This window comes from Eptatretus burgeri, chromosome 6 (genome assembly GCF_056783735.1).
Source record: "Eptatretus burgeri isolate ZD-2024b chromosome 6, Ebu_testis_v1, whole genome shotgun sequence".
Lineage (NCBI taxonomy): Eukaryota > Metazoa > Chordata > Myxini > Myxiniformes > Myxinidae > Eptatretus > Eptatretus burgeri.
This window is the reverse complement of record NC_140966.1, coordinates 109,539,010-109,553,809: the sequence shown is the minus strand read 5'-3', so window position 1 is coordinate 109,553,809 and position 14,800 is coordinate 109,539,010. Positions and strand designations below refer to the sequence as shown.

Sequence of the window (14,800 nt, the reverse complement as noted above, 5' to 3'; positions counted from 1 at the left end):
GGCAATGAACCTTGGACAACCCCATTAACTTTTGGGTCCAATTGGATCAAAGGTCAAGGTCATGGTCACGAAAATATCAAAATCGTTTTTCACTCATAACTTCGTCAAAAATGATCTGATTTACTTCAAACTAAGCTTACAGTGAACCTTATTCGATTTGTCACTTATAATCCTACCCATTCCTATAGTGAAAAATGCATATTTGTGAAGATCGGGAGGGTCCGAAGTTTTGGGGGTCATGGTCATCGGTCAAAATTACATATTTTCCATTGTAAATCAAAAAAGGTTAGGAATATGCGTGTTTCCTATGGAAGACATATATGAAGTCCTTTATTGGCTTTCATTTGACACCATGACCTTTGACCTTACGTGGCCTTGAAAGGTCAAAATCATTTTACAGTCATAACTTCGTCAAAAATGGTTTAATTGACTTCAAACTCAGACTAAAATATTCGTTATTCTATTCCTTATAATCAACATTCAGGTTAAGGATGTATCAAATTTAAATTTGATCCCCAAAATAACTTTATGCCTTAAATGGGCGGGATTTGTTGTGCCAAGCACCACTTGTTATTATTGATATTAATTTCGCGTTAAGTCTGCTCTCTGTCCCCTTTTGTAAGTTGATTGTAAATAAATTATTATAAGGAATGTTCCCTGCTCGTTTTTGTCTTTTCTTCCATTGATCCAGCATGGTCCTAATCCAAGCCTAGCCGGGACTTTTTAATTTTTTTTTGTATACCTTGTCGAGGCTCGTATGAGAGCTAACACAACGCACAGCAAGGGGGCATGAGACAAGAGGGGCGGGAGTGGGAGGGACAAAACAGTGGGGAACAGACACATTAGGAGATCTGTGGAAGGGAGAGGGATGGGGATGGGATGGGGAACATGGGGAAGAGAAGATGGACATTACAGGGACTTTCAGGAAGGAAAGCAGGGGAATTGAAGGAAGTGGGCTTGGGTGGATTATTGGGGTTAGAAAAGATCGAGGATTTGGATGACGGATGATAAGAGGTGGTGGTGAACAGCTGTTTTGAAAGCCTGGAGGGAAGAATGGGAAAGAATAGAATGAGGGAGTTTATTCCAAAGGCGGGAAAAAAAAAGAGGAATGAAAGAGTGAAGGTGAGCAGCGATTCGTGATTTTGGTAGTTTTACCAGAAGGGGGTTGTTGGCGGACCTTGAGCGCCCTGTGGAAATGTGGTGGGGACAAATCGCAGAGAGAGCAGGGAGGGCAAGGCTGGAGAGGAGTCTGTAGAAGACAGAAAGACCACCGACCAACCTGTGGTGATTGAGTGAGAGGCCCAAAGACTCAGCTTCATTGCAGGAGATGCCGATGATCCTAAATGCCCTGGTTTCGACAGCGTGAAGCCGAGAAAGGTGGGAGGCAGGAACACCAGCCCAGAGGGGAGAGCAGTAGTCCATCAGGCTATGGACAAAAGACTTTATTCCCAACGATCCGTTCCTTTTAGCTGGTACGTTCTTGGCAGTGTCACTCGGCTGCATCCGATCCGGTAGAGCGATCCGGTTCGGACAAGGTGAACCGAGGGCGTGTTCCCTGGTAATTAAACCACGAGATTAATTGGGTAACCCGATTAACCCAGAGACGGGAGGACCCGAGGTCACGCAGTTGAGTTATTGGCGTCCATGGTCGGTTAAGCGACCCGCTGCGTCACAGAATTATCCGTGTGCGACGGCCTACAATTCCGGTGAGTCTGGTGGGAACCGACATAGCTTCCCCCACATCGTGGTCTTCTCACCCGACCCCCAACAATATATATATATATATATATATATATATATATATATATATAAAAACATACATTGTCGACATATATATGTATATACATACATACACCGATCATATACATAATAACTTGTAGTGTTGGTTCCATTTACACCGATCATTTGGGCAACAACCCATCCTATCAGTTATATATCACGATCATTGTTGTAACAACAATAATATTCATAATACTCGCTATAATGAAAATCGTTTTCATAATCATTACAATAATACTCGTTATAATAATAATGATAATGAGAGTGCATCGGGATGATGTGAGCACAGTGCACCCTTGTTCAACAGTGTCCAAGTTGAATAATGGTCCGACTTTGGACCCATGGTGTGTGCAGCATACATCCTCTGACCAATGATCGTTTTCAATCATCTGGCAGGAGTTCTGGTGATCGAGCGCACTCTCACCTTTATGCCGCCTATACCCCTCACCGAACGCAGTTCCCCCGACCTCCCTTTTCTTTCCCGGGTTGAAAATAATTCCCCCAAATGGCAAACCGGTGGAGGATGGGGGTTTTCACATGGGTGGAATGCGTGGGAGTGAGTTGGAGGTGTAAGGGGGGTGGGGGAGGGTTATCCTCTAATGGGTCTGGCCTCCCTCGTTTGCACCCCACCCTTCCTTTCTCCTCCGCCCTCCGTGTCTCCAAGCTGTTCTCCCTCCCTCTCCATCCCTCTACCTCCGTCTTGTGCCCCCTCTGCAAGCTCTCTCTGCCGCCATGCATCGTCCGCTTTTTCCTCACCTCCTCATCATCCTCGTCCTGTGCGCCACAAATCTCACAGGTGATTTTATGGGCATTATGACATAGGGGTTTGCTGGGGTCTTTGTTGTTCACATGTACCGATTGCGGGCTGTTCAGTGGAGAGAATAGCTTTAAACGTTTGGCAGCACCAGAGTCTCGAATGGAGATTTTAAAGGGTCTTTGTTTAAAATCCGCTCTTTGCGAGACGAGAGGTTCTGTGCGACTGGGGCCGAACACTTCTGAAAGGAAGATATGGCCATGGAAGATCATTTGGGTAAGAAAACGGATGTAAACGAAGGGAGAGACCACACTCGTGAAACCAGAGTGTGTGAACCGGGGACATGTGGGATGGGGTGCTGGGTGTGGTTGTTCACATAGAGACAAAGGAAAAGCGAGCTGTGACTGGGAATGTGGAAACAATGGGGTTGGGATTATATGGGCGGTGAGGAGAAAAGATCTCCAGTGAGGGCAGGGTGGAACTGGGTCCACCGGCGCTGGCATTAAAGGGGACCATGGGGGGGTAAAAAAAAAAAAAAACACCGGACGGGGCAAGGTGGACAGAGCCTACCAGTGCAGGGATTAAAAGGATCATTGGCAGCGAACAACGCTAGAGGGCAAGGTGGGATTGGGTCTCTGAGCGCCGAGATGAAAAGGACCGTGAGGAAAAGGTCGCTGGAAGTGGCAGGGTGGAATGGGGTCTACCAGCGCTGGGATTACAGGAGCCATGAGGAGAGAAGATTGCTACAGAGGGCAGAGTGGGATTGCGTCGACCCACACTGTCATTAGAGGTACCGTGGGGAGAGAACGGTGAAGACCGCAGGGAGAAACCATTGGGAAGGAAGACATTGGAGAGGACAGAGTGGGACCGGGTCTGCAAGTGCTGGGATTACATCGATGATCGGAAGAGAAAATTAGGGTGGGGCGAGGCCAACCAATGTGAGGATGAGAGAGACATTGGTAAGAAAAGATCACTGAACACGGCGAGGTGGTACTACCAGTACTGCGAGTATAGGATCCATGAGAAGAGAAAAATTCTGGAGAGTACAGGGTGGGACTGACGTGTCGTGTGACGACCAATGCTGCAATTATAAGGACCATGGAGAGAGATCTCCAGAGAAGGCAGGGTGGGACCGGCTCCACAGACACTGGGATGACAGAGTGTGTGCTGATCGAACATCGCTAAAAAGGGAAGGGTGACACCAATTTGGATAGCCAAGACGATCATTTCCCCCCAAAAAAACAACCCATCAAATTTCACTGGAAAATCCCGAAATAGTGGGATCACTGCGTGGGATCCACATGGCTTGCCGCCTCAGCTGGTGCTTAATTAGTCTTCAGTCCCAATTCCACGGAGAAACAATTTGGTGCCGTCGAGTCTACGATGTCGCGAATCAACCAAATCGCGTAACGTTTCATCAAATTCCCCTTCATCAGGAGATCCTTCGAGTTTCATTCCTTCCAACCCATTCTCACGGTGCATTCAGTGACCAAGTTTCTCGTGGAGCGCTCGCCAAGTGGCTTCAGCACTCAAGCAAGCACTCCTTTCAAAACAGATAAGGAACGATTGGCTTGGCAAGCGCTAGCTTGCCTTCCGACCCACTCGAGTTTTCAATTCCTTCCGACCCACTCGAGTTTGATGACTTCCAAAGAGTTCGTGTGCGATAGCGGACGGCCCGCTCGCGCCCGGGTTCCATCGCGGACGGCCCGCTCGAGCCCGGGTTCCATCGCGGACGGCCCGCTCGAGCCCGGGTTCCATCGCGGACGGCCCGCTCGAGCCCGGGTTCCATCGCGGACGGCCCGCTCGAGCCCGGGTTCCATCGCGGACGGCCCGCTCGAGCCCGGGTTCCATCGCGGACGGCCCGCTCGCGCCCGGGTTCCATCGCGGACGGCCCGCTCGCGCCCGGGTTCCATCGCGGACGGCCCGCTCGCGCCCGGGTTCCATCGCGGACGGCCCGCTCGCGCCCGGGTTCCATCGCGGACGGCCCGCTCGCGCCCGGGTTCCATCGCGGACGGCCCGCTCGCGCCCGGGTTCCATCGCGGACGGCCCGCTCGCGCCCGGGTTCCATCGCGGACGGCCCGCTCGCGCCCGGGTTCCATCGCGGACGGCCCGCTCGCGCCCGGGTTCCATCGCGGACGGCCCGCTCGCGCCCGGGTTCCATCGCGGACGGCCCGCTCGCGCCCGGGTTCCATCGCGGACGGCCCGCTCGCGCCCGGGTTCCATCGCGGACGGCCCGCTCGCGCCCGGGTTCCATCGCGGACGGCCCGCTCGCGCCCGGGTTCCATCGCGGACGGCCCGCTCGCGCCCGGGTTCCATCGCGGACGGCCCGCTCGCGCCCGGGTTCCATCGCGGACGGCCCGCTCGCGCCCGGGTTCCATCGCGGACGGCCCGCTCGCGCCCGGGTTCCATCGCGGACGGCCCGCTCGCGCCCGGGTTCCATCGCGGACGGCCCGCTCGCGCCCGGGTTCCATCGCGGACGGCCCGCTCGCGCCCGGCCCGCTCGCGCCCGGGTTCCATCGCGGACGGCCCGCTCGCGCCCGGGTTCCATCGCGGACGGCCCGCTCGCGCCCGGGTTCCATCGCGGACGGCCCGCTCGAGCCCGGGTTCCATCGCGGACGGCCCGCTCGCGCCCGGGTTCCATCGCGGACGGCCCGCTCGCGCCCGGGTTCCATCGCGGACGGCCCGCTCGCGCCCGGGTTCCATCGCGGACGGCCCGCTCGCGCCCGGGTTCCATCGCGGACGGCCCGCTCGCGCCCGGGTTCCATCGCGGACGGCCCGCTCGCGCCCGGGTTCCATCGCGGACGGCCCGCTCGCGCCCGGGTTCCATCGCGGACGGCCCGCTCGCGCCCGGGTTCCATCGCGGACGGGCTCGCGCCGGGTTCCACGCCGGCCCGCTCGCGCCCGGGTTCCATCGCGAACGGCCCGCTCGCGCCCGGGTTCCATCGCGGACGGCCCGCTCGCGCCCGGGTTCCATCGCGGACGGCCCGCTCGCGTCCGGGTTCCATCGCGGACGGCCCGCTCGCGCCCGGGTTCCATCGCGGACGGCCCGCTCGCGCCCGGGTTCCATCGCGGACGGCCCGCTCGCGCCCGGGTTCCATCGCGGACGGCCCGCTCGCGTCCGGGTTCCATCGCGGACGGCCCGCTCGCGCCCGGGTTCCATCGCGGACGGCCCGCTCGCGTCCGGGTTCCATCGCGGACGGCCCGCTCGATTCCCAGTTTTGAATAACCACGTTGTGGTCTCTTTGGTTAAAACATCGCAACCACCTTTACTCTCCAGCTAAAATGCAGCAACCACCTTTACTCTCCAGCTAAATTGAAGCAACCCCCTTTACTCTCCAGCGAAAATGTAACAACCACCTTTACTCTCCAGATAAAGTGTAGCAACCACCTTTACTCTCCAGCTAAATTGTGGCAACCACCTTTACTCTCTAGCGAAAATGTAACAACCACCTTTACTCTCCAGCGAAAATGTAACAACCACCTTTACTCTCTAGATAAAGTGTAGCAACCACCTTTACTCTCCAGATAAAGTGTAGCAACCACCTTTACTCTCCAGCTAAATTGTAGCAACCACATTTACTCTCCAGCGAAAATGTAACAACCACCTTTACTCTCCAGAGAAAGTGTATCAACCACTTTTACTCCAGATAAAGTATAGCAACCACATTTTCTCTCCAGCTGAAGTGCAGCAACCATCTTTACTCCCCAGATGAAGTGCAGCAACCACCTTTACTCCCCAGGTGAAGTGCAGCAACCACCTTTACTTCCCAGATGAAGTGTAGCAACCACCTTTATTCTCCAGCTAAAGTGCAGCAACCACCTTTATTCTCGAGATAACGTGTAGCAACCACCTTTACTTCCCAGATGAAGTGTGGAAACACCTTTACTATCCAGCTAAAATGCAACAACCACCTTTACTCTCCAGAGAACGTATAGTAACCACATTTTCTCTCCAGCTGAAGTGTCGCAACCACTTTTGCTTTCCAGCTAAAGTGCAGCAACCACCTTTACTCCCCAGATGAAGTGTAGCAACCACCTTTACTTCCCAGATGAAGTGTAGCAACCACCTTTATTCTTCAGATAAAGTGCAGCAACCACCTTTATTCTATAGATAATGTGTAGCAACCACTTTTACTCTCCAGATAAAGTATGGCAATCACATTTACTCATCAGTGATCGCACCAAAACCACCTTCACTCACTGCATTAAAGCATCACAACCACTTGTAGTTACGAGATAAAGCATCACAACCACTTTTACTTACCGGGGGGTGTATTCCATTAATACTCGGTCAGATGCATACCTGCGCCAGGCTGATTAGTTTACATTTCGTATCCCAATTATAAGTCCGATCTGGATCTGTACTTCCGATATCGAATCAGCTTGTTCTCGTCACCAAACCAACTCATCCATCTGGTTTTGTCACAATCCCTCCATTACTGTTGGAAATGTCATGATATATATTGTTTTGGCCTCATCTCTCAATGCTGAAAAATTACCGAAAGAAATAACAAAATTATCTTCAAGAAATAATATATATATATATATATATATATATATATATATATATATATATATATATGTATATATATATATATATATATATATATATATATATATATATATATATATATATATGTATATATCTGGATTTGGATCTTCACCGAAATCGAATCAATTCGCCCTTGTCACACACCCAACGTATCCACCAAGTTTCATCCGAATCCATCCACAACTTTATGAGATATCCTGTTCACAGACAGACAGACAGACATGAAACAGTCACCATTGTCCAGAAGGTGGACAAGCTAATCGGCTTGTGAAGCGCTCGCCAAACTAAAGGGTGTTAGATTGCATGTGATGGATGGCGGTTAGTGTATATGTGATGATAACTGGTGTAAAGGGTGTTGGTTTGCACGTGATGGATGGGGGTTAGTGTATAAGTGATGATAATTGGTGTAAAGGGTGTTAGTTCGCACGTGATGGATGGGGGTTAGTGTATATGTGATGATAACTGGTGTAAAAGGGTGTTGGTTTGCACGTGATGGATGGGGGTTAGTGTATATGTGATAACTGGTGTAAAGGGTGTTGGTTTGCACGTGATGGATGGGGGTTAGTGTATATGTGATGATAACTGGTGTAAAGGGTGTTGGTTTGCACGTGATGGATGGGGGTTAGTGTATATGTGATAACTGGTGTAAAGGGTGTTGGTTTGCACGTGATGGATGGGGGTTAGTGTATATGTGATAACTGGTGTAAAGGGTGTTGGTTTGCACGTGATGGATGGGGGTTATTGTGTATGTGATGAAAGCTGGTGTAAAGGGTGTTAGTTTACAGGTGATGGATGGGGGTTATTGTATATGTGATGATCACTGATGTAAAGGGTGTTGGTTTGTACGTGATGTATGGGGGTTAGTGTATATGTGATGATAAATGGTGTAAAGGGTGTTGGTTTGTACGTGATGTATGGGGGTTAGTGTATATGTGATGATAAATGGTGTAAAGGGTGTTGGTTTGCACATGATGGATGGGGGTTAGTGTATATGTGATGATAACTGGTGTAAAGGGTGTTAGTTTGCATGTGATGGATGGGGTTATTGTATATGTGATGATCACTGATGTAAAGGGTGTTGGTTTGCACATGATGGATGGGGGTTAGTGTATATGTGATGATAACTGGTGTAAAGGGTGTTAGTTTGCACGTGATGGATGGGGGTTATTGTATATGTGATGATCACTGATGTAAAGGGTGTTGGTTTGCACATGATGGATGGGGGTTAGTGTATATGTGATGATAACTGGTGTAAAGGGTGTTAGTTTGCACGTGATGGATGGGGGTTATTGTATATGTGATGATCACTGATGTAAAGGGTGTTGGTTTGCACGTGATGGATGGGGGTTAGTGTATATGTGATAACTGGTGTAAAGGGTGTTGGTTTGCACGTGATGGATGGGGGTTAGTGTATATGTGATAACTGGTGTAAAGGGTGTTGGTTTGCACGTGGTGGATGGGGGTTATTGTGTATGTGATGAAAGCTGGTGTAAAGGGTGTTAGTTTACAGGTGATGGATGGGGGTTATTGTATATGTGATGATCACTGATGTAAAGGGTGTTGGTTTGTACGTGATGTATGGGGGTTAGTGTATATGTGATGATAAATGGTGTAAAGGGTGTTGGTTTGTACGTGATGTATGGGGGTTAGTGTATATGTGATGATAAATGGTGTAAAGGGTGTTGGTTTGCACATGATGGATGGGGGTTATTGTATATGTGATGATCACTGATGTAAAGGGTGTTGGTTTGCACATGATGGATGGGGGTTAGTGTATATGTGATGATAACTGGTGTAAAGGGTGTTAGTTTGCACGTGATGGATGGGGGTTATTGTATATGTGATGATCACTGATGTAAAGGGTGTTGGTTTGCACATGATGGATGGGGGTTAGTGTATATGTGATGATAACTGGTGTAAAGGGTGTTAGTTTGCACGTGATGGATGGGGGTTATTGTATATGTGATGATCACTGATGTAAAGGGTGTTGGTTTGCACGTGATGGATGGGGGTTAGTGTATATGTGATGATAACTGGTGTAAAGGGTGTTGGTTTGCACGTGATGGATGGGGGTTAGTGTATATGTGATGATAACTGGTGTAAAAGGGTGTTGGTTTGCACGTGATGGATGGGGGTTAGTGTATAAGTGATGATAACTGGTGTAAAGGGTGTTGGTTTGCACGTGATGGATGGGGGTTAGTGTATATGTGATGATAACTGGTGTAAAGGGTGTTGGTTTGCACGTGATGGATGGGGGTTAGTGTATATGTGATAACTGGTGTAAAGGGTGTTGGTTTGCACGTAATGGATGGGGGTTAGTGTGGATGTGATGATAACTGGTGTAAAAGGGTGTTGGTTTGCACGTGATGGATGGGGGTTAGTGTATATGTGATAACTGGTGTAAAGGGTGTTGGTTTGCACGTGATGGATGGGGGTTAGTGTATATGTGATGATAACTGGTGTAAAGGGTGTTGGTTTGCACGTGATGGATGGGGGTTATTGTATATGTGATGATCACTGATGTAAAGGGTGTTGGTTTGTACGTGATGTATGGGGGTTAGTGTATATGTGATGATAAATGGTGTAAAGGGTGTTGGTTTGTACGTGATGTATGGGGGTTAGTGTATATGTGATGATAAATGGTGTAAAGGGTGTTGGTTTGCACATGATGGATGGGGGTTAGTGTATATGTGATGATAACTGGTGTAAAGGGTGTTAGTTTGCATGTGATGGATGGGGGTTATTGTATATGTGATGATCACTGATGTAAAGGGTGTTGGTTTGCACATGATGGATGGGGGTTAGTGTATATGTGATGATAACTGGTGTAAAGGGTGTTAGTTTGCACGTGATGGATGGGGGTTATTGTATATGTGATGATCACTGATGTAAAGGGTGTTGGTTTGCACATGATGGATGGGGGTTAGTGTATATGTGATGATAACTGGTGTAAAGGGTGTTAGTTTGCACGTGATGGATGGGGGTTATTGTATATGTGATGATCACTGATGTAAAGGGTGTTGGTTTGCACGTGATGGATGGGGGTTAGTGTATAAGTGATGATAATTGGTGTAAAGGGTGTTAGTTTGCACGTGATGGATGGGGGTTAGTGTATATGTGATGATAACTGGTGTAAAGGGTGTTGGTTTGCACGTGATGGATGGGGGTTAGTGTATATGTGATGATAACTGGTGTAAAGGGTGTTGGTTTGCACGTGATGGATGGGGGTTAGTGTATATGTGATGATAACTGGTGTAAAGGGTGTTGGTTTGCACGTGATGGATGGGGGTTAGTGTATATGTGATGATAACTGGTGTAAAGGGTGTTGGTTTGCACGTGATGGATGGGGGTTAGTGTATATGTGATAACTGGTGTAAAGGGTGTTGGTTTGCACGTAATGGATGGGGGTTAGTGTAGATGTGATGATAACTGGTGTAAAGGGTGTTGGTTTGCACGTGATGGATGGGGGTTAGTGTAGATGTGATGATAACTGGTGTAAAGGGTGTTGGTTTGCACGTGATGTATGGGGGTTAGTGTATATGTGATAACTGGTGTAAAGGGTGTTAGTTTGCATGTGATGGATGGGGGTTATTGTACATGTGATGATCACTGATGTAAAGGGTGTTCGTTTGCATGGGATGGATGGGGGTTAGTGTATATGTGATGATAACTGGTGGAAAGGGTGTTCGTTTGCATGTCATGGATGTGGGTTCATGTAAATGTGATATTTGCTGGTGTAAAGGCTATTAGTTTGCACGTGATGGATGGGGGTTAGTGTATACGTGATGATAACTGGTGTAAAGGGTGTTGGTTTGCACGTGATGGATGGGGGTTAGTGTATATGTGATGATAACTGGGGTAAAGGGTGTTGGTTTGCACGTGATGGATGGGGGTTAGTGTATACGTGATGATAACTGGTGTAAAGGGTGTTGGTTTGCACGTGATGGATGGGGGTTAGTGTATACGTGATGATAACTGGTGTAAAGGGTGTTGGTTTGCACGTGATGTATGGGGGTTAGTGTATATGTGATAACTGGTGTAAAGGGTGTTAGTTTGCATGTGATGGATGGGGGTTATTGTACATGTGATGATCACTGATGTAAAGGGTGTTCGTTTGCACGGGATGGATGGGGGTTAGTGTATATGTGATGATAACTGGTGGAAAGGGTGTTCGTTTGCATGTCATGGATGTGGGTTCATGTAAATGTGATATTTGCTGGTGTAAAGGCTATTAGTTTGCACGTGATGGATGGGGGTTAGTGTATATCTGGTTCGTATGTATGTGATGGTTACTGGTTAAAGAATATTCATGTAAGGGTAAATGTGATGTGTTATGATGGAATATTGTTAGTGTGAGGGTAAAGGTGGTGTGTTGTGATGGAATGGTGTTACGAGAAGGGTAAAGGTGATGTGTTATGATGGAATATTGTTAGTGTGAGGGTAAAGGTGGTGTGTTGTGATGGAATGGTGTTACGAGAAGGGGAAAGGTGATGCGTAATGATGGAATGGTGTTTGTGTGGGGGTAAATGTGGTGTTATGATGGAATGGTGTTTGCATAAGGGTAAAGGTGATGCGTTGTGATGGAATGGTGTTCGTGTGAGGGTAAATGTGATGTTGCCTGATGGAATGGTGTTATTATAAGGGTAAATTTGATGTGTTATGATGGAATGGTGTTAGTATAAGGGTAAAAGTGATGTGTTATGATGGAATGGTGTTAGTATAAGGATGAATGTGATGTGTTATGATGGAATGGTGTTTGTGTAAGGGTAAATGTGATGTGTTATGATGGAATGGTGTAAATGTCAGGGTCAGCGTGTTGTGTTGTAATGGAATGGTGTTAGTATAAGGGTAAAGGTGATATGGTGTTAGTATAAGGGTAAAGGTGATGCGTTATGATGGAATGGTGTTTGTGTGAGGGTAAATGTGATGCGTTATGCTGGAATGGTGTTAGTGTAAGGGTAAATGTGATGCGTTTTGATGGAATGTTGTTCGTATAAGGGTAAAGGTGATGTGGTATGATGGAATGGTGCTTGTATTTGGTTAACGGTGATGCGTTATGATGGAATGTTGTTAGTATAAGGGTAAAGGTGATGTGGTATGATGGAATGTTGTTAGTATAAGGGTAAAGGTGATGTGTTATGATGGAATGGTGTTAGTATAAGGGTAAAGGTGATGCGTTATGATGGAATGTTGTTAGTATAAGGGTAAAGGTGATGTGTTATGATGGAATGGTGTTAGTATAAGGGTGAATGTGATGTGTTATGATGGAATGGTGTTTGTGTAAGGGTAAATGTGATGTGTTATGATGGAATGGTGTAAATGTCAGGGTCAACGTGTTGTGTTGTAATGGAATGGTGTTAGTATAAGGGTAAAGGTGATATGGTGTTAGTATAAGGGTAAAGGTGATATGGTGTTAGTATAAGGGTAAAGGTGATGCGTTATGATGGAATGGTGTTTGTGTGAGGGTAAATGTGATGCGTTATGCTGGAATGGTGTTAGTGTAAGGGTCAATGTGATGCGTTTTGATGGAATGTTGTTCGTATAAGGGTAAAGGTGATGTGGTATGATGGAATGGTGCTTGTATTTGGTTAACGGTGATGCGTTATGATGGAATGTTGTTAGTATAAGGGTAAAGGTGATGTGGTATGATTGAATGGTGTTTGTATTTGGGTAAAGGTGATGCGTTATGATGGAATGGTGTTAGTATTAGGGTAAAGGTGATGTGTTATGATGGAATGGTGTGACTGTAAGGGTAAATGTAATGTGTTATGATGGAATGGTGTTAGTATAAGGGTAAATGTGATGTGCTATGATGGAATGGTGTTAGTATAAGGGTAAAGGTGATGTGTTATGATGGAATGGTGTTCATGTGAGGGTAAATGTGATGTGTTATGATGGAATGGTGTTAGTATAAGGGTAAAGGTGATGTGGTATGATGGAATGGTGTTTATATTTGGGTAAATGTGATGTGTTATGATGGAATGGTGTTTGTGTAAGGGTAAATGTGATGTGTTATGATGGAATGGTGTTAGTATAAGGGTAAATGTGATGTGTTATGATGGAATGGTGTTCGTGTGAGGGTAAATGTAATGTGTTATGATGGAATGGTGTTAGTATAAGGGTAAAGGTGATGTGTTATGATGGAATGGTGTTCGTGTGAGGGTAAATGTAATGTGTTATGATGGAATGGTGTTAGTATAAGGGTAAAGGTGATGTGTTATGATGGAATGGTGTTCGTGTGAGGGTAAATGTGATGTGTTATGATGGAATGGTGTTAGTCTAAGGGTAAAGGTGATGTGGTATGATGGAATGGTGTTTGTATAAGGGTAAAGGTGATGCGTTATGATGGAATGGTGTTCGTGTGAGGGTAAATGTGATGTGTTATGATGGAATGGTGCTAGTATAAGGGTAAAGGTGATGTGTTATGATGGAATGGTGTTAGTATAAGGGTGAATGTGATGTGTTATGATGGAATGGTGTTAGTATAAGGGTAAAGGTGATGTGTTATGATGGAATGGTGTTAGTATAAGGGTAAAGGTGATGTGTTATGATGGAATGGTGTTAATGCAAGCGTAAAGGTGATGTGTTATGGAATGGTGTTAGTATAAGGGGAAAGGTGATGTGTTATGATGGAATGGTGTTAGTATAAGGGTAAAGGTGATGTGTTTTGATGGAATGGTGTTAATGCAAGGGTAAAGGTGATGTCTTATGGTGGAATGGTGTAAATGTCAGGGTAAACGTGGCGGTGTAATGGAATGGTGTTAGTATAAGGGTAAATGTGATGTGTTGTGATGGAATGGTGTTAGTGTAAGGGTAAATGTGATGTGTTATGGTGGAATGTTGTAAATGTCAGGGTAAACGTGATGTGTTGTAATGGAATGGTGTTAGTGTAAGGGTAAAGGTGATGTGTTTTGATGGAATGGTGTTAGTGTAAGGGTAAAGGTGATGTCTTCTAATGGAATGGTGTTAGTGTAAGGATAAACGTGTTGTGCTGTAATGGAATGGTGTTAGTGTTAGGGTAAATGTGGTGTTGTGAAGGAATGGTGTGAGTGTAAGGGTAAAGGTGGTGTGTTGTGATGGAATGGTGTTAGTGTAAGGGTAAAGGTGATGTGGTATGATGGAATGGTGTTCATGTCAGGGAAAGGTGACGTGTTATGGTGGAATGGTGTAAATGTCAGGGTAAACGTGATGTGTTTTAATGGAATGGTGTTAGTGCAAGGGTAAAGGTGATGTGTTATGATGGAATTGTGTTCATGTGAGGGTAAATGTGATGTTATGATGGAATGGTGTTAGTGTAAGGGTAAAGGTGACGTGTTATGATGGAATGGTGTTAGTGTAAGGGTAAAGGTGACGTGTTAGTGCAAGGGTAAAGGTGATGTGGTATGATGGAATGGTGTTAGTATAAGGGTAAATGTGATGTGTTGTGATGGAATGGTGTTAGTGTAAGGGTAAATGTGATGTGTTATGGTGGAATGTTGTAAATGTCAGGGTAAACGTGATGTGTTGTAATGGAATGGTGTTAGTGTAAGGGTAAAGGTGATGTGTTTTGATGGAATGGTGTTAGTGTAAGGGTAAAGGTGATGTCTTCTAATGGAATGGTGTTAGTGTAAGGATAAACGTGATGTGTTGTAATGGAATGGTGTTAGTGTTAGGGTAAATGTGGTGTTGTGAAGGAATGGTGTGAGTGTAAGGGTAAAGGTGGTGTGTTGTGATGG

At 46.7% G+C, this 14,800-nt stretch overlaps 1 pseudogene across 1 annotated transcript in view; it reads left to right on the top strand.

Annotated features, from left to right (window-relative positions):
* The first annotated feature begins 2,363 nt into the window (after positions 1 to 2,363).
* LOC147025586 (uncharacterized) overlaps positions 2,364 to 14,800 on the top strand; it is a 50,105-nt pseudogene continuing 37,668 nt past the window's right edge. Inside the window, exon 1 of the transcript XR_015059583.1 lies at positions 2,364 to 2,575. The product of XR_015059583.1 is annotated as an uncharacterized LOC147025586 (transcript). The remainder of the gene's footprint in view (positions 2,576 to 14,800) is intronic.